The sequence below is a fragment of the Globicephala melas genome, chromosome 9, assembly GCF_963455315.2.
Source record: "Globicephala melas chromosome 9, mGloMel1.2, whole genome shotgun sequence".
NCBI lineage: Eukaryota > Metazoa > Chordata > Mammalia > Artiodactyla > Delphinidae > Globicephala > Globicephala melas.
In genome coordinates, this window is record NC_083322.1 from 82,948,471 (window position 1) to 82,971,750 (window position 23,280).

The 23,280-nt window shown below is 34.4% G+C and overlaps 1 long non-coding RNA gene across 2 annotated transcripts in view; it reads right to left on the minus strand.

The window, feature by feature from the left end:
- Nucleotides 1-23,280, minus strand: part of LOC132597795 (uncharacterized) — a 319,492-nt gene that overhangs the window by 74,432 nt on the left and 221,780 nt on the right. For both annotated transcript variants that reach the window (XR_009565121.1, XR_009565122.1), the window contains exon 5: nucleotides 6,845-6,917. This is a non-coding gene — a long non-coding RNA (uncharacterized lncRNA). The remainder of the gene's footprint in view (nucleotides 1-6,844; nucleotides 6,918-23,280) is intronic.

Sequence of the window (23,280 nt, forward strand, 5' to 3'; positions counted from 1 at the left end):
TAAGATATGACTTGCTTTCTCTCTCCCTTAATGTTTTCTAATCCAGGAAAAAAAAAATCCCCCATCCAGGTTGAGTTTTTATAAGCTTAGTCATTCCTCGTCTGAGAATAAGGATTAATACAAAACAATTCATTTGGAGTTAATTTTGATAAGAACACAGTCAATAAATCCTTGCTTTCCAACTTATCATTTGTGGAAATTCAAACACATTGAAGAAGAATATGGATGATAATGCATTAGAGTTTGGAAGATTAAATATATTTATAAAATATATAAAATATGTCTATAACATATAATATGTAGTTTTTAAAAATTTATTTATTTATTGGCTGCATTGGGTCTTTGTTGCTGCGCGCAGGCTTTCTCTAGCTGAGGTTAGTGGGGGCTACTCTTTGTTGCGGTGCGCGGGCTTCTCATTGTGGTGGCTTCTCTTGTTGCAGAGCACAGGCTCTAGGTGTGCGGGCTTCAGTAGTTGTGGTGCACAGGCTCAGCAGTTGCTCAGTGGCATGTGGGATCTTCCCAGACCAGGGATCAAACCAGTGTTCCCTGCATTGGCAGGTGGATTCTTAACCACTGCACCACCAGGGAAGTCCCTATATTTTTTAATTTACTCTGACAAACTGATATAGATATATATCAGTATGTGTGTGTGAGAGTGTGTGTATATTTATGTATGTATGTTTAGCTACCAACTTATTATAACTTCAAAGCTTAACCCCTCTTATTCTCAAAAGGGATAAGTTCCCTTTAGGGAATAAAATAGTTTTTTAGGACAAGCTCTCTGATTCACCAATAGAGAATGTTAAGGGAAATTGTGCCACGATAATATGTCAGTGGAAGAGGGCTGAATAACACTGGCTAGATGACCAAATTTAAAGCATATGAACTTTGAAATGGCTTTCTGTTGATATCAGTTTACTTTCATAGTTTACTATATCAGTATAGTAGGTTCTAGAGGAGCAAACTTATTGGTAGAAATTTCAGACCTGGAAGCTGGTACTACAGTAACACAGGAATGGTACATTTTTGTCTCAGAAAAACCCCGTCAAATCAAAGTGTACCTTTCATATCAAGTACGGCTCAAAATTTTTGATATTCTATTTTTCTGATGCAGGGGAATACTTTAAAAGATTATTCAGAAGTACCCTAGGGAGACAACTGGGGAAACTGTCAACCTGTTGACAATACCGAGAAACAATAAGGGGTTTATAAATAATCTCTGTCTGTCATGTAGAGCCAAAAAACAGAAAAGCAAACAAAAAAGAAAATCATAAAAACCATTTCAATAAGACATAAAAACATGAATCGTAACAGTATAGGTGAAGTCTGAATGTGGAAGAGTGAATAAACAGGAGGGAAAGTGTAAGAAGATGAAATTAAAATAAAATACCAGAATATAGTACAAAACACAGAGTTTACAAATAACAGGAGTAATAATGTGTATAAAGGGAAAAAAGAGTAAAATGTAGAATAAATGCAAAATTAGGGAAACAAGGAATCTTATTCAGGTTTGTCTTTGGATTTCAGAAAGTAATGAAATATGATGGTAAGTGAGAACAGCTGGATCAAAGCTGTTGATGCTGACTTGGTAAAAGTGAAGAGCAGTGAAAAAACCAGAGTACCTTTTGTCTTTCCCCACCCCTTCAAACACTACCCAAGAGACTTTATATTAAAGTTTATGAATTTGAGGTATTTCTCATATATGGATTCAGGTGACTCCTGAAAGATGAAATTTAGTAGGAGAGCAGAACTTTTTAATGATCTACTTAACAAAGAAAAAGGGAGATGAGAGGAAAATATTTAGTGGATGAAATGAAAAGAAGGAAGGGATGGGCAAAGAGAAGAGGAAGGGAAAGAAGGTAGGCAAAATTTTGTTTCAGAAAGTTTCAAGAAATAGGTAACAGACAGTGATGTTGGCCAAGTGTAACCTGGACATGATGTGGTGCAGTAGCTTTCACCTCACCTTTTGTATTTATAAATCATTTCCAAGGCAATTATAAAGGAAGCAAATGTATATAAAATGTGTACGTTATTTGGCACTTAGCAGAATACTTCCTACTTAAAGGTATGATATTACACTTAGAAAGAGTTGTGTTCTTGATTCTCTTGGAGAATGAAGGAAAGAAATACAAGGGGAAAGAATGTTACTGTTAATACATTTCAAAAGAAAATAGTAATTACCTATCTCAGTTATGTTTCTGTTGACTACCGCTTATAATGTCATGTTCAAATACCATGAAGTAGACATTTTCCATGGAGAAAAAGGAAAAAAAATCATGTTATGATGCTAGGCACCAGCTGTCTATGACAAGACCCACTTTTCCCTAAGTGAGTATGATGCAAGTTAAACATTACAAAGGTTCTATAGTTATGCTTCTTTTGTTAGAAGTGGGATGGGTGCACTGTAGCCAGAGAACCCAAAATATAACTTTGAGTTAGGAATTCTGAATGTGAAATCAGAAATCATTACAGAGTATTGCATCTCTGAGATAAGTTTAGAACATGACCCAAATATCCAAGATATTTAATAAAAAATTTTTAAGTGATCTCTTCACTCTAACTGTTGGCTGGTTTTGTTCTTGGCATCATTTTTCCTAGTTTTGTTTGTTTGTTTTTGATTTTTAGTTTTTTTGTGTTTTTTTCTGAGCATTATGGAAAGGAGCCAAAGCTCTAAACCAGAAGAGTTAATTGTTCACCATTGAAAATATATGATCTATTCCAACTGGGCTGACAAACAGAACAAAAGAACACAAGTCATTCAATCAAATGTTAAGAAAAAATAACTTCCTGTTGTTTGAGATAATATCTTCAGACTTAAGTTTTCCCTTTAGCTTATATAAGTTACTAATAAAATAAAAATTAATTCTTTATGATTTCTTTTATTAATAAAAGTAAAACAAATTTAAAAGATAATTGGGTTAATTTAATAAATAATAATGGTGAAATAATTTATTGTTCATTGTAGTTACATTCTTGCCAATATTATTTTTATAAATGAATGAATCAGTAGCATAGGAATTCACTCACATTCAGCTCAGTTGTATTCCCTTCCCAAATTTGATTATATTGTTTCTGTCTTCATTTGACTGTTAACTGTGCTCTCCTCCTCCTCCTTTTTCTCTTGTTCTTTCTCCCCTTTCTCTTGCCCCTCCTTTTCCTCCTCCCTCCAAACTTGTTTTAGATTTTGATGGTTTTGAACACATAAATTATCCCATTGCAAACATTTATCAGTGGCTCATTATTCTTTATGATAGTAGATCTTGACACTCTTAGCAGGATTAAGACAAAAAGAAAACAGATAATGTTATCATAAAATGATATTGTTAACAAATCAATTTTCTTGGTTGTTTTGATTGATGTAGGCGCTATTCAAATTCCAACTTTTAGAAGCATTTTTGAGTCAGAAAGTAAAATTTTACTGCTGGGTGAACAATCCATCTATAGATGATTTTAAAACATATCAAGAGTTAAAAATTGCAAATGTAGAACATCTCAATCATTTATAATTACTTATCAATGTTTTTAAACTGAAGCTGCATTTCAGAATTTGAAAGCTTAATTGGAAACAACACAAAATGCTGTATTTTCATTGTCTCAGGTTGAGGGAATGGATAAGACAGTTTTGTGATTAAAAGAGTTAAGCATTCTGCATAAGGCTTGAACAGATGAAAGTTTTGGGGTTTTTTCTTTTAAGTTATCAAATTCTCCTTTGCAAATGGACCACAGTGTCTGCCCTTTTAAATTTATGATGGATGCTACACAATTAACATTATCATGACAACTGAAATGTGAAAGCAATAGACCTACAAAAAGTAATTGCAATAAAAACTACTGGCATTTTTCAAGTGCAAGAGTAGAAAATATTCTAACTCAGCAACTGATCTTTTTTTTTAACCTTCATTTAACATATAAATTTGTTTTTACTATTTAATGGATTTCTTTTTTCTTATTTAATGTCAATACAATTATATTTTTCTGGATAAATTTTTGTTTCCTTTCTCTATGAGAATAAGTAAGAATAGCTTCATGAAAAATAAATTCAGCAAATATTAGTTGGTTTATTTATTTTACTTTATATTAGTCATCTTTTTTAACAAAATTATTTTCGGCTGAGTTTGGTCTTCGTTGCTGCGTGTGGGTTTTCTCTAGCTGCGGTGAGCGGGGGCTGCTCTTCGTTGCGGTGCGCGGGCTTCTCATTGCGGTGTCTTCTCATTGCGGAGCACGGGCTCTAGGTGCGCGGGCTTCAGTAGTTGTGGCACATGGGCTTTGTTGATCTGGGGCATGTGGGATCTTCCCAGACCAGGGCTCGAACCTGTGTACCCTGAATTGGCAGGCGAATTCTTAACCACTGCACCCAGGGAAGCCCTATATTAGTCACCTTAATTCATGACTGTTGTTACCTTTAAGAAGCAATATTTTATTGGACTACCAAAAGAGATAGTTATGTCAGCTTTAGCATTATTCACTTTCATTCTATATGCTTTTGTGGATTCTCATAAATAAGCTTTATGTCCTATATTTATGAGTGCATATTATTGTTGTTGTTATTATTATTATTTTTTGCAGTACGCGGGCCTCTCACTGTTGTGGCCTCTCCCGCTGCGGAGCACAGGCTCCGGATGTGCAGGCTCAGCGGCCATGGCTCACGGGCCTAGCCGCTCCGCGGCATGTGGGATCTTCTCGGACTGGGGCACGAACCTGTGTCGCCTGCATTGGCAGGCGGACCCTCAACCACTGCGCCACAAGGGAAGTCCTGTTATTTTTTTTAGTACCTTTACCTTGTAGAGCATACTGGGATTTTGCATTTCAGCTTTACTTTCCTTAAGTAATTGTTGGCATTTTATGCCTTTCCCTTTAAGTCTAATTCATATTAGCAGTTAGAATTTGAAGAGAATTGAATGACTCCAGAATTTTAAAATTTTTTCCCGCTTTTTAATAATAGCAATAATAAATGTGCTATAATTTTAAGAGTTTATGTATATTTATATTTCTGGACAAAGATTCTTAGATTCTAATTTCATGAAAGTTTTGATTATTTAGTTTCTCAGATCAGATTTGATGTTATAATATAATTTCTAGTCTATATTCAGTAAAATCATATACTGTAAGTGAGTGGAAAAGGAATAGGAAGCATGCTTTGGAAATCAGCAATAGTGAAAGTCAGCATGGAAAAAATCTCTAAGCTTGCAGTTATGCCTTCAGAGTTCCAACTCTAGCTCTGTTATCATCTGTTATCTAGGTGGTAAACGTGATCCATTTATGGAGCTAATTTGAATAAACTTTCTAATCCTGTGTATTTTATACAATTGTTGTGATGATTATTTTAAAAAAATTTTTAAAAAGAGCTTTGTTCAATCAAAAGAATTATGCACTATAAAATTATCTATATTATTAAAAAGCATAAAAAAGCAAGGTAAGCTAGAAATAAGAATAGCAAAATATGTCCAATAAAGGAAATTGCCATAGAGAACGCGCAAGAAAAAAATGAGTCACTTGTTTATGAGAACTAAGAGGTATCTTGTCACCATTAGGATACAAAGGAAAATAATGATGACTATGGGCCTTTTTTTTTTGTGGTACGCGGGCCTCTCACTGTTGTGGCCTCTCCCCTTGCGGAGCACAGGCTCCGGATGTGCAGGCTCAGCGGCCATGGCTCACGGGCCTAGCCGCTCCGCGGCATGTGGGATCTTCCCGGACCAGGTCATGAACCCGCGTCCCCTGCACCAGCAGGCGGACTCTCAACCACTGTGCCACCAGGGAAGCCCCTGTGGGCCATTTTTAACACAAGTGTAGTTATAAGTTAAGAAAACATTTTTTTCTCCTGTTAAGTAAGTATTAGTCCAAGTAAACTGATCTTACTTTTTCTTTTTTTTTTTTTTTTTGGCTGTGCCTCACATCATGTGGATATTAGTTACCCACCCAGGGATCAAACCTGTGCCTCCTGCTTTGGAAGCATGGAGTCTTAACCACTGGACCACCAGGGAAGTCCCTAAACTGATCTTTGAAAAACCATTATGCTAGAGAGATTTTGCTGCATTGACAGTAAAAATCTTCTCATGACCAGTGTAATGACAAGTTTCCAAAAATGTTAGAGCCTCCAGGAAGTCAACCTGGACTTTACCTTTCCATGTCTGTCAATGACAGCTATGATGTGTATGCCCTCACGGTAAAGTTTAGCCATCCTTTCAAACTTTTGTTAAAAGAGTACAAGATATTAGTTGCAATCTCTACAATTTCACATAAATCTGAAGATAGAATTCACAAGGTTTTCTATCTTTTTTTGTGTAGACAAATGTCCAAATTTTAGGCACTGTTAAAAAAAATCTGCTTGCTACTCTGTAGCAGTTCTCAGGCTCATAAACATTTTCTAGACCATAATGTTTTTGATGTGCTGTTTTAGGAGCTTCTAAATCAAAGCATATTATATTCTTATACTTTAGCATGTGTTTTTAAATTTAACAAAGGGAGAATCTAAATTTCCAAGAAAAAAAAAATGACACGTGGGATTAATAGACAAAACAGAACTTTTAAGAGTATCCAATTGACAGCACCAGCGTAATAGCACTAGTGGGCTGTATGAAGGCAGTTTTTCTGCACTAATGAGTAGCTACCATTTCGTGGGTGGAATATCCACTATAAGCTTTGAGACCTATGGGTGGGTAGTAACACTGACTAATTTACCAATTCTCATTCTGTGCATGTTGCTAGAAACTGCTTTCTTTTTCTCCATCCCAGTAAACACTTAATATTAAGAATTACAGTGTTTCATGTCAAAATAAGGGGAAACTGGCCTTGGGCCACATTTGTAAATCTACATTCGAGTACACCATCAATCAAATCTTACCCGAATGCCAGTGTGCGTCTGGGTATTACAGAGGTTCAGTAGAGTCACTCATCTTCTTTCCACAAAAACAGATCTAGTGAAAAATTTTAAAACAAAAGAAAAAAACAGAAGAAATTAATTTTATATTACAACTCTACTTCATCTACCAACAATAAGTTGTTGACTTATATATGAGTCTGTGCTATTTACAGATTATTACTTGTACACATTTAAGCATATTCAGAGTTCTGTTTCTCTACATGTTTCCATTTCATTACTTTTTCATTTATTCAAGATATTCACATGACTAAACATGGGAGAGCTGTTACTTTGAAACTACTCTATAGTACAATGGACATTGCCTTTTACTTTGTTGAATTATTTTGCTTGAACTGGTTAGAATATTTAGAGCACTGGTTTTAATGTACTGGCTTGACATGAAGTGACACTAAAATGATGTCCTTGAGGACTTATGTTCATTCAACCCAGTTAAAGTTCTTGTTCTTAAAATGAAGAAAATGTAGATATCTGCAATATTCTCTGAAGCTTACTTGAAAATATTTAACTACTTTAGATAATACCTACATTCTTTTAGATTTATTCTATATTTTCCTATTAATTAACATATGTAAGTATTTTTTAATGTCACCTTTAGGTCCAAGAAAGAATGGCAAATATTTTCATTTTCTTTTTTTTTTCTTTTCTTTTCTTTTTTTTTTTGCGTTATGCGGGCCTCTCACTGTTGTGGCCTCTCCCATTGCGGAGCACAGGCTCCGGACGCGCAGGCTCAGCGGCCATGGCTTACGGGCCTAGCCGCTTTGCAGCATGTGGGATCTTCCGGGACCGGGGCACGAACCCATGTCCCCTGCATCGGCAGGCGGACTCTCAACCACTGCACCACCAGGTAAGCCCCATTTTTCTTTTTAAAGTGATTTTTAGTCAAGTATTACATTTCATACATTAGGTGGACTATATTATAGTTTACATTTGCTTAAAAGTCTTCCATAAGTATTATATAGGATACAGCAGAATTGACTAAGAGTACGTATATTTATAGTCTTATGTGTACAAATACTGAAAATGAACATATATGGTAAAATATTTGTAATTAATTTAACTAGATTATTAACAAATCACATACAGACACATTGGTTCTAAAAGAGATTATTTTCCCAGATAAAAAAGAGTAAAAAAATAACCCACCATGGTATTCAAAGAAAAGGTTTCATGGTAAAATATTTCACAAAAATAATTGTTATTTTAACTTCCTACTATTTCTGGTCACCAGCACAGTTCATAAGGTGACCAAGGATTACATCACTTCTTAACAATGGCCTGACAAATTATGCATAGACTTTTTAGAAGCTGGTGACATGAATTGAGAGAAGAAAAGAAAGCATCATTCTTAGTAGCATTTTTTAAATTTAATGCCCTTAACTATGAATATTTTTTAAACTTAGAGATCAGAGAATTTATCATAGAGGATACAAATATAATAAATGTATATCGATTTGCTTAAAAGAAGTGACTATTCAGACAAGGTCTTCTACCCACTTGGGTCTACTCACATTTCAGACATTTTTTTTTCATATTTTGTTTTAATGAAACAACACTTCTGGCAAGTCCTGTGTTTGATTTCCTAATACGTACAAAAACCTGCTATTTGAGTGGCAGATTCACCAGCCAGAAGCTGGCTCTGAACATGTCAGATATATTGGCACAAGCAGAGCTCAGGTGCTGTTGGAAGTCCCTGCCAGCAGGTCAAAGTCAGCTCAGAGTTGGAATCAGAGCCAGGAATTACATCTGGGTCATCAGGCACTGCGAGCAATCATTGCAGCAGGATCAGATTTCAGACAAGGAGTCATAGTCGATGGCCTGTCACAGGTGTGCTTGCTAGACATGAGTGCATAGCGGGTGGTGAGAAACGTAAAGCAAGCAGTCAATCAATATTGATTTCTTTCTGCTTTTTGTATCTTTTACATAAATACTGGCCAATCACAGAAGACGAAATGTGGAATCCTAAGTCTGTGAGCTGCCCACAATTGATAAAATGATACATGATAACAAAAATTGCCCCCAGATTAATAAAAACAGATATTTTTATAATACCACAGCTTATTTCTGCTTTTCTGTGCACTCCGATTTTACACTTTAAACTGCTATATTTAAATTTTCGTTTCTTTCCTTTCTTGGTACTTTAAAATTTGTATTACAATTTCATTCACAGCTATTGTATTATTGCATGTATTCTAAAGATAGATTAAAGAATTCCCATTTCAGTCATGTAATTGAGCTCTTTTCATTATAGATTTTGATTTTAGAAAATCCTAACATATGTGTTAATTTTAAAATATACTTTCTTTTCAATTAAGAGTAATTAAACTACCTTAAAGAGTTAAAATGGAATTCCAGACCTTCAAGTCAGTTTATAATTGTACTTGTACATTAATACCTGATATGTTTTACATTTCCTCATATCTGATGATTATCTTTTAAAGTCTCCATTATATTAAATATATACTAGAAACTCACTATTGCAATAATGTGGAGAAGTCAATTTTACAGGACGACTTCAGAGACAAACTGTCTTCGGAAGAAAGCCTTTCTCCATGTGAGTAACCAAATTCACTTGAAAAGGATGTAAGATAAACTCACTACACATCAAAGTTTGTTTCTTAGGTTATAGTTTGTATTAAAGTTCAACTTTCATACTATAAAATTCTTCTAACAACAATTTAATTTTTTAATCTGAAATACCTAGTGTGTAGTGCTGTTTGGTAGTTTGTCACGTCATTCTCTAGATTGGTTATTAAATAGACCTGAGCAACATATAGCAGAATAAGATCATCTACACAAAGCACATTTATATCTAAAAAAAGAGAGAGACCCAAGTTATTCAAAACTGAGGAAAGCTCTAAGTGAAAAATCTAAAAATAAAACTGATTACTGAGATAATGGGGCTTCACCTTATAAAAAACAAGTGTATCTTAAAAATTACCTATTTTTCATAATAAAATGTAAATGTGTTCCTCAGCCAAAAAATGTAAAATTATATTTAAGTGTGTGATAATTTTCTAATAAAATCCAAGTAAAATTAATAATACTCAATAGTTGTAAAAGATATCTAGGTTTATTTGAATGTTTCAAAGTGGTCAAAAGAAAAAATAAGCACCACTTAATAAAAGAAAACAAGTATCAAAAATCCTCCTTTTTCTAACAGGCTACAGCTTAATTTTCTTTTAGACTCTTATCATTCCCTAACATTTGTGAAAACTACAAATATTTGGTTTTTCAAATGGAAATTGAAAGGTTATACAGACACATATGATGAAATTGAGAAAAAAGATTCAAAATGTGGTCATAGTGAGGCAGGAGACAAGGCAAACGGTTCGAGTTCGTTCCTTGTGGATCGATACTCCGAGATGGGAATAACAGGACAATTGAGAGAGGAGGCTGGGCCCTGCCCAGATAGAAGATAAGAGACCACATATTCCTCATTCTTGAAGTAGGGAGACCTCCCTGACTACACATGTGCAGAAAGGCTCCTTGAAGCTCAAAAGGGGAGTGATGCCAACTAATGCTCAACTTACCCATAGGCCCCTTCGCTAGAATCCATCTTGGTTAAGAGATTCGCACGCACACATGGGAAAATCCTGAGATACACTAAATGTGGACTTCGAACCAGGCAAATGAAAATGATTGGTCAAAGGAAACACGGAAGAAATTCCCCATAAAAGTGATTCAAACTGTCACGAGGGCACGACTCTCTCTCTGAGCCCGCCTGTGTGTCTATCCACACGTACTGTACTCTTTTTTTCCTAATAAATACTTTACTTGTTTCACTACTTTCCGTCTTTGTGGGAATTCTTTTTCTGCAAAGCCATAGGGCCAGGGCCTTGTCACTGACTACTGGTCTAGTGGCTAGGATTCGGTGCTCTTACCGCCGCGACCCGATCTCAATCACTGCCAGGGAACCGAAACCCTGCTTCAAGCTGCTGCAGGCCGATGCCACCTGAGATCACTAGCAAACAAATTGAGGCAAGGAAAGAAAAACAAATACATGTATGCATAAATTTTTTTGTCACTCTGCTAAAAATTTTTCAGTTTTTTTTACCTATTTTTATCCTCACGACAGTCTTACATGATAAGCATAATTTTACAAGCAAATTGAGACTTTGAGAACAAAGAGTCTGAGGTCAGAGCGCTAATAACAGACAAAACAACAATTTGATTCTAAATTCGGTTGCCTTGAAAAACTTTGTTCTTTTCTCTTTATACCTCAAAATGTCCTGTAATAGCAAATTTTTGCATAACAAGCTTAAGCAATCATCGGTATTTATTAATGCCCCTAGTTTCCTGTATGGTGACTGCATCACTCCCTTTCCACAGTTCAAGCTGCTGTACTTGCAGCTCCTCATCTGACTGTGCACAGATAGTAAAGGACTAAAGTGGAGAAGGAGATCTGTGTCCGGCCAAGTGCTCACTCAACTAAGCTTAATGGCCTACTGCACCAATTCTAACATGCCACGCAGAAGCCAATGACTGCTACTAAACTCTTTTGCCCTTTGACATTCCTCTAAGACCCCCTGGTCAAATTACCAGGGAAACCAGTGATGGTACTTCTCTTTCTCTCACAAAGTGTAGCTGTTCTAAACGCTCAGATTTCCATTAACTGAAGTTTAAGTTGATGAACAGAACAATTCTCTACTACAAAAATTTGGGAATCGCTGAACATGAAATAACACACTATCAACTTATTTCATTTGCCCAACTCCTTTTCATACTTCCTAAGTATCCACAATGTCCCTAAAGTTTTGCCTGTAGACCTACATCAAAATCACCTAGGGTACGTATTAAAATGCAGATTCCTTGATCTACCTAATGTATTAAATCTCTAGGCATGGTACCTAGGAATCTGTTTTTTTAACATACTTCCTTGAGGATTTTTACATACATTAATATTACATATAAGTTTATTTACATTTATTAATATTAATATTTCAGACAAATCAACAAAATTACAAAGAAACCAACCACACTGGCCAATAGGCCACAGGATCTAAAATTAAGATAGGAGACAATGCAGATCAAGGATTCCTGGCATCAGCAGTTATCTTGCACATTTAGCTAGCTAAGAAATCCTTGGTGAAGGGGTTTCCAGGAATGCAACAGTCAGAAAGGAGTCAATGAAATCATTATTTTCAGGAAGACTGTATAGAAATAATTTAGTGGATAATTTTATCTCCTTTATGTTCTCAGTTTTCAGATTTTTCTTACTTTTATAAATATTATATATATTAATTTTAATATATACAAATCTATATAAGAATTACATAAATACATATATGAATATTATAAATATAAGACAGTGAAATTACCTAAACTGGTCTATTTTGCGACACTCTATGCAAGCAGAGTAAAAATTCCAAATGACTAAGTGTTTACAAAATGTTATGGTCAAAACTCTTATGGCTATACTAGGAAGGCTACTCAAATTAGAACTGATTTGTCTTTCTTCTTCAGAATCAGTCATTTGCAAATTGAGGCAAATTGAGGCAAATTGAGCCACTGTGGGTGAACTGTAGGATTCTAAGGTGATGGGACTGTAAATGTATTTAGTTCTTACTTAGTACTTCAAGACAAAATTATAAAATTGGTCACTTAATTGTCAGCATATGCTTGGTGTCTCTGACAGTGGGATTTGATGAGATTCATTAAATTAAAATGGTACCAATTTTAACTCGCATTATGAGTCAGGATAATCTGCAACATAGAAAAATTCCATTTTGCTTTTTTTCTCCCTCTACTCTGATATCTATAAAAATGCCTACTGCAATAGGATGGTTGTTTTTCATTTACTGTAGTTAATGAACCCACTGGATTCTCTAATATTATTTAAAACTGTGCATTGAGAAAACACAACTGCAGTACATAAATCAGCTAAAGAATATCCTGTGCCTCAGGCATGTTGTTATACTGTCTTTACTATAACCAGAATATCGAAATTTGTCTTTATGTCACAGGAAATAATTATGTTTAACTTTTATTTCATTTAACAAACTCTCTCAAGACTATGTTATTTGCTTTTTTATTTTCCTATTTTTGCATTGCATATTAGGTAAACAATGAAGGTGACTTCCCTTAAATTGCTTATTCAGTACACATTATAAATCTCATAGGATATGCTATGTTTTATAGAATTGAATTAGATGCATTTCTTGGAGAAGCCACTCCCTCTGTGTATATATCTTGGGCTTAATTTACTGATACCTAAATCTTTAACTTGAGAGATAATTACAAAGATAAATACTAATTCAGAATCCATCAGAATGTAAAAATAATTTAAATCCCTTCATTCATGGAACATTATTTAATTAAGCACCAATGGGTTAACCATTGAATTTATCAGGAAAAAAAGTGTATGCTTTTGGTATTTTTGCTATAACCGTAAGTAGACTCGCAAACACAAAATTTGTGCTGTAAGTACATTTTACAGCTTTACACTCGTTAGACAACTTCCATTCTTACAACAGTTTTAATTTTCTTCAACTTTTGAAGAAAATATTGGATTTTCCTCAAATGAGATTATTTTTGTTCATAGAGGTCACTTAAGATTAGCTGAATGAGTAAAATTAATTAAGGAATTTAAATTGAAATTTGCATATAGGCACAATCTAAGTAGGTTTATATGCTATTGACATTGACTATGTGACTCCAGTTTTGAGAAAATTTGAGAACTCCCAGAAGGTTGAAGCAAACTAGTTAAAATTGGTGAGGGGGTGGAAAATAGGAAAGGAAACCAGAATTTCAAATCTCCAGCACGTCATCAAATCACTTCCCACCCATCAAACAAGTGGAGCCTGGTGATAAGCAGTTTGGGAAGAGAACCTGTTATCCAGCAGATGTCAGTACAACAAATCAAAATGAAAGACACAGAGAGGCTAAGAAGAATTGGAAATGCAACCAGAGCCCTCAGCAAATTGGATTGAAGTCCTAGGCTAGTCCTGAGTTAATGGGGAATAAGGGATTCTACTGAAAGACTTAGCAGGATGGCTACAAAGAGTGGCTGGTAAATGATGTGTGAAGGCTAATTCCTCATTGTGTGTCCCAAAGGGTAAAGTTACTATAGAAAGTTTTTAACAGACTGGTGTAGAACACTTTCAGTAGAGCCTCTAGTGGCCCAGAATCTGCTCTTTCTAAGACACAAGAGCCACAGAAATTGACCACTGCTTGTGCTTCACCAAGACATTATAGCATTTGAAGGGTGATGTTTTCCTGGACTGGAGGTTCACTTTCTTAAAATTCAAAGCTAGTACAGTGTTCATTAACTTTGCTGTCTCGTTCACATCTTGGGGAATAACCCAATCCCAGGGACATTATAATGTGTTTGCCAGAAATTCTTTATTAATTTTGTTCAGCTGTTCAGGAATTCACCCAGCATTTATTAAATACTTGCTAAGTTCTTCCCACTAAATTAAATATATCTCTTTATGTGTCTGTATCTCCCTCTGCCATTATAGGTAACTCTAAGCACATTTACACAGATATATATTTTTACATATATATATACATATATATGTATATATATATATATTGCATGTAAATATGCAATGGTAAATCTCAGTGTCTAAAGATCACCAGGAACACACCTACAGTCAAACTTGTTTATGTTTATGAACTTGCTGTAGTAAGAGAAATCGTGTACCATGAGAATTACGGCATATATAAGTAAGAGGAAGTTAGGGTAAGATTATTATAGACTTGATCCTATGCTGAGTAATTTGGAGCAAAATTTAAGGAAGTATGGGTTTGTATGGGACTGGGTGCTGTCAGGTATTAAGGCTAATTTGTGATTTGAGTATCTTATTTATTTTTATCTAGGCCATTTAGATTAGCTGAATAAGTAAAATTAATTAAGGTATTTAAATTGAAATCTGCATATAGGCACAATCTAAGTAGATTTATATGCCATTGACATTCACTATGTGACTCCAGTTTTGAGAAAATTTGAGAACTCCCAGAATTTTGAAGAAAACGAGATAAAATTGGTGAGGGAGGAGGAAGAAGTCAAGTTAGGCCAGAGTTGTTATTCGAAAAGCATTAGTGTTCATATCAGCCAGGAGAGAGAGATGTTTGGTCATTATGATGTTTACATTTGTGGTGGTTTGTATTGTTCTATCATAGTCGCAGAATGATCTCACCTAATGTTAACATTCTCTGAAGTTCTTAATGCCCAACAGGGCACACCACAACTCAGTTGTGAGATGCTGAGCTGACTATAAGCTATCAGCAGCTATATATACAATTTTTCTTTCTCAGTAGCTACACGAAATAATCAAATTTTTACATCATAGCAGCTTAATTAATACCTGCTTAATACAGAAAGTATAAATCTGAGATGAGTCTTACAAGCATGTAGGAAGAAATTTTAAAATCATCCAATACCTCTATACTTAGTAAAATAGATAATATGATAAACCTGTGGTAAGAGAGCTTGTAGTACTGCTTTGTCAGATATTTTGAGAAGCATTTGAGGTATAACTTTTTTTAAAAAAAGACACACTTTGAAAAGAAAAGAACAAGAAATGTAAGCACAATATGAGTCTTTGAGGAGTTTAGAGTCTAAGAAAATTTACTAACTTTATAATTGGCTAGTGACGCAAGGTACAGAGTTTTTGTGTAAATCAAGATAATGTGTGAAAAGTGCTTCAAACATTTGACATGCAAATATAAGGTATTTTTTCTTTATTAATATTAGATGCATTTCTATTTTTCTTTAGACTGGGGATGGGAAAGACTAATGTTAAATAAATTTGGAATTTTTTAAAGTTTAGAATTCATCCTAATTCAATGATTTGGATGAAACTTTTAAAATTACATGATTTAAAAGTAATTCAGTTTGGAAAATTAAAACTATCAGCAAGAAGAAAATGTAAATTTTCCCCTCAAATTGCTACATTTATCTTCTGGATGAGTTTTACCCATTTTTCTCCACACAGTTTCATGAAAAGCAGATGTTATAACCATGAAATGGACTTATTAAACCCTTGGCTTAGAGTAAATCACATGTCCTGCAGACAGCTGCCAAGAGCTAACCATAGAAAAAAATAATTTGTGGGACACAATGTGGTAGAATAACTTCAATTGCCCTATACTGCCTGCAAAGGTAAAAGTGAAGAGAATCTACTGGAAGTTATTGGAAGAAGAAAAAAAATCTGTAGCATTTCATGGGTAAAGAATGCACTTGAAAGTTCTGCCTAAAAAGAACAATCATAACAGTTATTTTGATGATTTTTTGAGTAGTGTTTTTGGACTTCTATTGTCATCTGGGTTTTATATGTTATGGTAGTTATAGAAGTTGCATTGAAATTATGAGATATATACATTGTTGAAACTATCTCTGAACAGCAATATCTAAGGGGAGAAAAGCAGACTTGGTGTGATTTTTGCCAATAACCATTTTGTGTGATTACTGTCATCCTCATTTTGATAACATTTAATAAAATTAATTGCCCTTATATACTCACATTTATCCTCATAATGGATGATACTATAATGTCATATACTATAATCTAACTAGACCAACAAAGTGTATGTGAAGGTCTTCTTAGTTCAATGTTCCTGTGAACCCATAACCTTTGAATTTGATCGGTTTAAATCCCCTCTACAGATTTAGTCTCATTTCAACCTCTGGGATTAATCAAATTTCTAACTAGAGGGAGTTTAAGGAACCCTATGTAAGTAAGTCAGCAATTTAGTTTCAAACAAAATTTGCAGCGCTCCTATGTGAAGTTCATTTAATCAAAATTTCAACCATTGATTTATTTCTTTTGATGTGTAATTTCAGCTAGCTGGCAGTACTTGGCTCATCTTTCTGCACCTTCAAAATTCCCTCAGTAGCTATGTGGATTGAAAAGGAAAAAAATAAATCTAAGTTGATTTTCAGATGACATGATCATGTAATAGAAAATCCTAAGGAATCCGCTGCAAGTAGAATTTCCGAGTCATGTGATGACTCTATGTTTAAGTTATTGAGGAACTGCCGAAGTGTTTTTCAAAATGGCTGCACTATTTTACATTCCCACCAGCAATATATGAGGGTTCCAATTTCTCCACATGCCTATACATTTTATTACCTATCTTTTTGATCACAGCCATCTTAAAATGTGTGAAGTAGCATCTCGTGGTTTTGCTTGGCATTTTTCTAACGACTAATGGTGCTAAGTATCTATTCATGTGCTTATTTGCCATTTATATATCTTCCTTTGAGAAATTTTAAATTCATATCCTTTGCTCATTTTTAATTAGGGTATTTGTCTTTTTACTATGGAATTATAAAAGCTCTCTGGGCTCTGGCCACTGAAAGAATTATAAGCAAATCACCTTTTAGATACAAATATAACTGAGAAGAAATTAGCATTTCCTTGCAACTACTAAATAAATCAAAATAAACATTTTAATGATATTTATCTGAAGACATGGTTAAATTTTAGTTTAAAATTTAGTTTAAACTTTGGCCCTTTTAATGTCAAATATTTTTTCCATAAATAAAAAATTTCAAAATCTTTTGTATTTGTTCTCAATATGCATCAAGAGGAGGGTGAACTGGACAAATATCAAGCTATTAGGAAATAAAAAGGAACATTGTGAGGTTAAAAAGACAAATTACTTTCATAAGAAAAACATGATCAAAAAATTAATAACTTCAATATATATGCAGTGAAAAGAACGTTGGATACTTTGTAAAATGTAATAAAAAGTAGAAGACAAATTGAATGTTTTCTAAGAAATCAGAGGAAAAGGATAGACAATATTGAAAAACTAAAAGATGTAGAGAAGATTAGGTGAACCAATTAACTTATAATTCAAGAAGAAGCAAATGGAGACTGGCTAATAATGAAAAAATAAAGGGATATTTAGGAAACTGTAGGATGTACATACTGATACAAGGAAAATAAACTAAAATAAAGCAATATTGAGACACAGCTTAGTGCCTAAGACTGATATTATTTTTTTAAGTTAAGAATAACAGGAGGGCTTCCCTGGTGGCGCAGTGGTTGAGAGTCCGCCTGCCGATGCAGGGGACACGGGTTCATGCCCCGGTCCGGGAAGATCCGACATGCCGCGGAGCAGCTGGGCCCGTGAGCCATGGCCGCTGAGCCTGCGCGTCCAGAGCCTGTGCTCCACAACGGGAGAGGCCCACATATCGCAAAAAAAAAAAAAGAGAATAAAAGGAAAGTTGAAAAGAGATTCTAGATTGTCAATATTTGCCTGCAGAATAATTACATGACGCTAATCTAAAATTTTTATTCACTACTAGGTTACAGAAGACAATGATCAATCTACACAGCAGTTTCTTTCTTTTTTTTTTTAATATTTATTCATTCATTTGGTTGCACCGGGTCTTAGTTGCGGCCTGCGGGATCTATTTCCCTGACATGAGATCGAACCCAGGCCCCCTGCATTGGGATCATGAAGTCTTAACCGCTGGACCATCAGCGAAGTCCCCACAGAGTGGTTTCTTGAAAAGTGATTTGGATCAGCTTGAATGGCATTTTTTCGCCAAAGGAAAAAAAAAAACATATTTTCAGCTACATAAGAGCTTAGAAATGAACACTAAGGGGCAATAAAGTCAGTATATATCAAAACTTAAAAGATACTGTTAAAAAGAAAATCATATATGGTAGACATACTTAAAATTATTAATGTAAATGAGCAATTTAACCTTTAAAGAATGTAGAATAGGAAGACATTAAACCCAAATAAGGCAGATGCCCTCCCTCTAAAAAGACAAAGCAGAAATTAATAAAGTAAATAAAACAAAACTAAAAATTTTGATTTGATTAATAAATGTTTGTCTAAAAAATAGAATCTTAGCAAGAAAAGTTACATAGAAAAGAAAAGACGATTAACTCAGCATTCAGTAAAAGAAAGAAGACAAACAAAATAACCATAGAGAAATAGGAAGAATCAATGTAGTAAATGCAGACATTTATAAATGGTAAATTATAACACTAATAAAAAACTGAAAAACTTTTCCTTCATATAGAGTTCAGTAAGGAAATTTTCTAAGAGGGGTAAATCAAGTTAACAACAATAAAGAAATAACAAATACAGAAAACTAAAAATTGTATATACTAATTAATATCAAAGAAACAATTTTAACAAAAACCAGAGAATACTATGCAATGCCGTACTAATTTGAATTAAATATCAATTATGTGAAATATTTTCTGAGAAAATTTTCTGAGAAAATAAAATTATTAAAAGTGACCTAAGTTAAACAATAACCAAGCAAGAAAATTAAATGTTTTAAAATCAACCTTGTAAAAAGTTCATCTTATAAAATTTTAAAGATAGCAAAGAGAAAAGTATACCCCAAAGAAAATAAAAATCTCCCCCGTAAGAAAAAGAGGAAAAGTGTCCTAATTTATTTCACAACGCTATGAAATCTCTAATGCCATTTTGATGATGACAGATTTACTAGTATCCAATGTACCACCTGACATAAACAAGTAGAAATCTGGTTAAACATAAGAAACAACAGCTTTTAGATATTGGAAAAAAGGTGACTCAGGACTCTGACCCTTGAAAGAAGAAACAAATGAGATGATTTTTACTATTGCCTTAGCTTACTCAGAAGAGTTTTGGACAGTAAAATGGGCTGGAGGTTGGGAGCAACTCAAGTAGGGCACAGCTGTCTAGCTGTGTTGTGGAATCAATGATCAGAGTTCAGGGAGACTATAGCAGAAGTAACTTTTGGTGCAGAGTATCAGAAAAGAAGGAGCCATAAGAAGAAAGGGATCCTGAAACCTGCATGGGATTCTCCTTGAATGAATAATAAGGGTTGCATGTGTAGTAATTCTCCATTATGCTAAGAAAAAAACTACCAGGAGGCAATAAGGTAAACAATTCCCAGATTGGGCTAAGAGACATTCAGGAATGACCAGCCAGAATGAAGGGACCACATCAGACGTCGTGGAAATTCAGTAGAGGCCATGGAAGTCTAAGCCTTTCTAGCAGGGCTAACCTAGTCCTAAATGAAAAGCTACTCTAAACCCACCCTAAACAGTCATGGAGAAGAACTGAGGCTCCTGCCAACAGTCAGCCATGTGAATGACCTCCTTGGAAGTAGAGCTTCTATCTCCAAACAAACCTTCAGATGACTGCATTCCTGGCCAATATCTGATGGCAACTACATGAGAGACAGTGGGTCAGAATTCCTGATCCACAAACCTAAGAGAGATAAGGTTTACTGTTGTTTAGCTGCTAAACTTTAGAGTGATTTGTTACATAAAAATACATAATTAAAACACCAAGATGAACCCAGTTACTTCACCGATTAGTGTTCAATCTACGACACCAGAAGCCAATGCTAAGTCCCAATTTCTATCATCCCTTGGGTGGACCAACCAGTTACTTGGGGGGTCATTATTTCATTGGACCCCTTCCATAAATAGAAGAGAATTCACTGTCCTCCTAAGAAAATATAAAAATCTAGGTACAGATTTGTCTTTCTTGCTGGAAGGACTTGTTAGTCAACTTATAAAATACTTATTTCATCACCGTGGCATGCCCACAATATGGTGTTTCACCTGGGGATATAATTCATGGCAAAAATTGTGGTATTGATCCCACGTGCACAGAGATTGGTCTTTCATCATTACTCATCTATAGAGGGCCCCATTTTGATAGAGCAGTGGAACAGCCTGCTGAAGGCTCACATACAATCCCAGCTGAGAGACGACACACTGCGAGTTTGTGTACAAATTTACAGGATGTAGTATATCCTTTAAACCCACAACCAATAAATATATTGCCACTCTCCCATAAGTAGGTGTGGAGAGAGAGAGGAGGGCTCCTGACAGAAGTCAGGAGAGAGACAGGAGTGCTCTTACTATTCTACTTAATAACTCACTGGAAAAAACAAAAAAAGTGTGCTTCACCATCCTACAACCTTGAAACTAATGGATTTGGAAGTCCTACTGGCCAAGAGAGGACTTCTTCCAAAGTATATGCAATCAAGTTTCTAATGAATTGGAAGCTAAGTATGCCCATGTCCACTATCTAGTAGCTCTTCACTTGTTTTTTCCCAATTAATTATATAAAATAGTTTTTACAAAGTAAGATCACTTCTAAGATTTGATTATCAATTATACACATAATGCCTCCCATAAATGTGAAAGTATTCTCTGCATAGAAAACATTTAAAATTGCCAGGTGAGAGATAAATAACCAATCAGTAAAATAATGTATCTCTAAAATTAACATCATGGACTTTAATTACATTACCTCTCTTTTTATATAATACATGCTAAGAAGAATCTCTCATTTAGAAATTTACGTGATAATTAATGTGAATTCCACTTGAATCTATTTACGTCATCTAATCTATACAATCATATCAGTAATGTTACCACCCACCATTTAAAAACCATGTTCTTTCTTGTCCTACATCCACCTCTTCTCAACTTTCAGGAATGGTGGCTCATTCTGCTTCTGGTTCTCTTAAAATTCACATTTTCTTTTCCCCAGGGCCATTTGCCTGTATGGGTTCAGTGAATCATTAAACTGCAATCTCATTTCTCTAGATCATTAACTTTATTTTTGTCCTTTCTTCATTAAAATTTTGATTTTTTTTTTGGCAGAAAATTATTGACGAGGAAATGTCACCTTAGCTACCATGTTCAGGCACTTTCAGTTTGAAGCCAAAGACAATTATAGTGAATAATAAGTTACACCTTTTAAATTGAGGTGGTTGACCATGCGGATATTTCTGGGTATGTTAATTCAGCATGTATATAACACCTAAAATAATTAAGAGTTATAATTTTTACTAATTTGTTATTATTATTAACATCAGATTTTATGCTGAGAATAAGAATGTAAGACACAGTTTCTGCCTCTGAGGCACTCACAGGCTAGTAGAGTCACGTTGAGAAATGTAAATCCCTGGGGTATCTGACAAAGATTCATTACACTTAGAAATCCCCCTATTAAGTCTTTGTATTTTGGTATATGATCTTCTTGAGTCAGAACAATTTCACAGTGTCCAACTTAAATTGAAGCTGGTTTAGATCACATTTTATATTACTTTTATTTTTATTTTTGATAGTTACAGTATAAATTTGATCATCTCTCAAGTTATATCAAAATAAATTTGTCCACATCAAACAAACCAATATAAATGGTTAACAAACCAATATAATTTTTTCCAACATTATTGTCACAACCATGAAGGTTTTTAATTCCTTAGGTTTGGGAATCATTAAAGACCTGATTCTGTTGAGGTGTATGTCAATTTGTGATAACACCTCCCTAGAAATGAAGCGCTGAATCATATGTGCAGACCCTGTTTAAAAATAAAAGATGAAAGAGACAAAGAGGGGAGAGAGGAATTAAAAGAAGAAAATGGTAAGGAAATATAAAAGCAAGCAACAGAACTAAACTAAATTTTGTCTTTTAAATTCCTTACATTTAAAAAAAATACAGGAATTTATTGCAATTTGTTTCGGTGGGTGATACTAAACAGATTTATTGCAATTTAATATTTGATTTCTACACTTAGTTTGGGGAATAAGGCAGTGTTGCAAAAGAGCAACTGTACTAAAATAATTAGTAAGAGGGGCAGGATAAATTAATCTGGTCAAATAGTGTCCTTAAGATCGATGATTTTTGATATTCTGGACAAATTTTAGCAAATCTCACTTATCTAAAGTTAATTACCTGAAACTGAAAATATTCATAATCTAGTCAAGAAGTCAGAAGAAAAAACCCACTCTACCAAAATGTTTTAAGAAACCAAAACATAATTGAAACACATAGCACTGAAAGTCTATGCTTAAATTTCCTAGTTTAAGGGTAAGGGTAAGATTCAGTTGCTTGAAAATTTCTTTATATGGATTTCTCCCTGCCTAACAGTGCTCAATGAATAAAATATCACTATATTTATAAAGTGAATAATTTGGAAATTTTTAAAATTCTTCCGACTGCATGTAATATAAATGGCTATGCTAAAATAAACTTGATGATATGCAGATATACAAGTTCAATTAAATAATGCATGAATTGTAAAGGAATTAAATATGAGCTTAAATAATTTCAGACATATCACACATTTTCCTTACATTATCTTTCTTCAATTTATGTAGGAACTATATAGTATAGAGAGCAACATACTCTATAATTAGTAAATAAATCAATCAACATGGCAGAGTAGTAAGATCCTGAGCTCACCTCCTGCCATAGACACACCAAAATTACAACACATATAGAATTATCTCTGAGAATGACTTAAAGACTGGTATAAGGGATTTTCTACAACTAAAGATATAAAGAAAAGGTCACATCGAGACAGGTGGGAGGGACAGAGCCTTGGTCTAGACAGAACCCACACCACCAGTGCAATAACCTACAAGAGGGAGGGATATCACAACTGTGGAGGTCCCTTCTGAGGT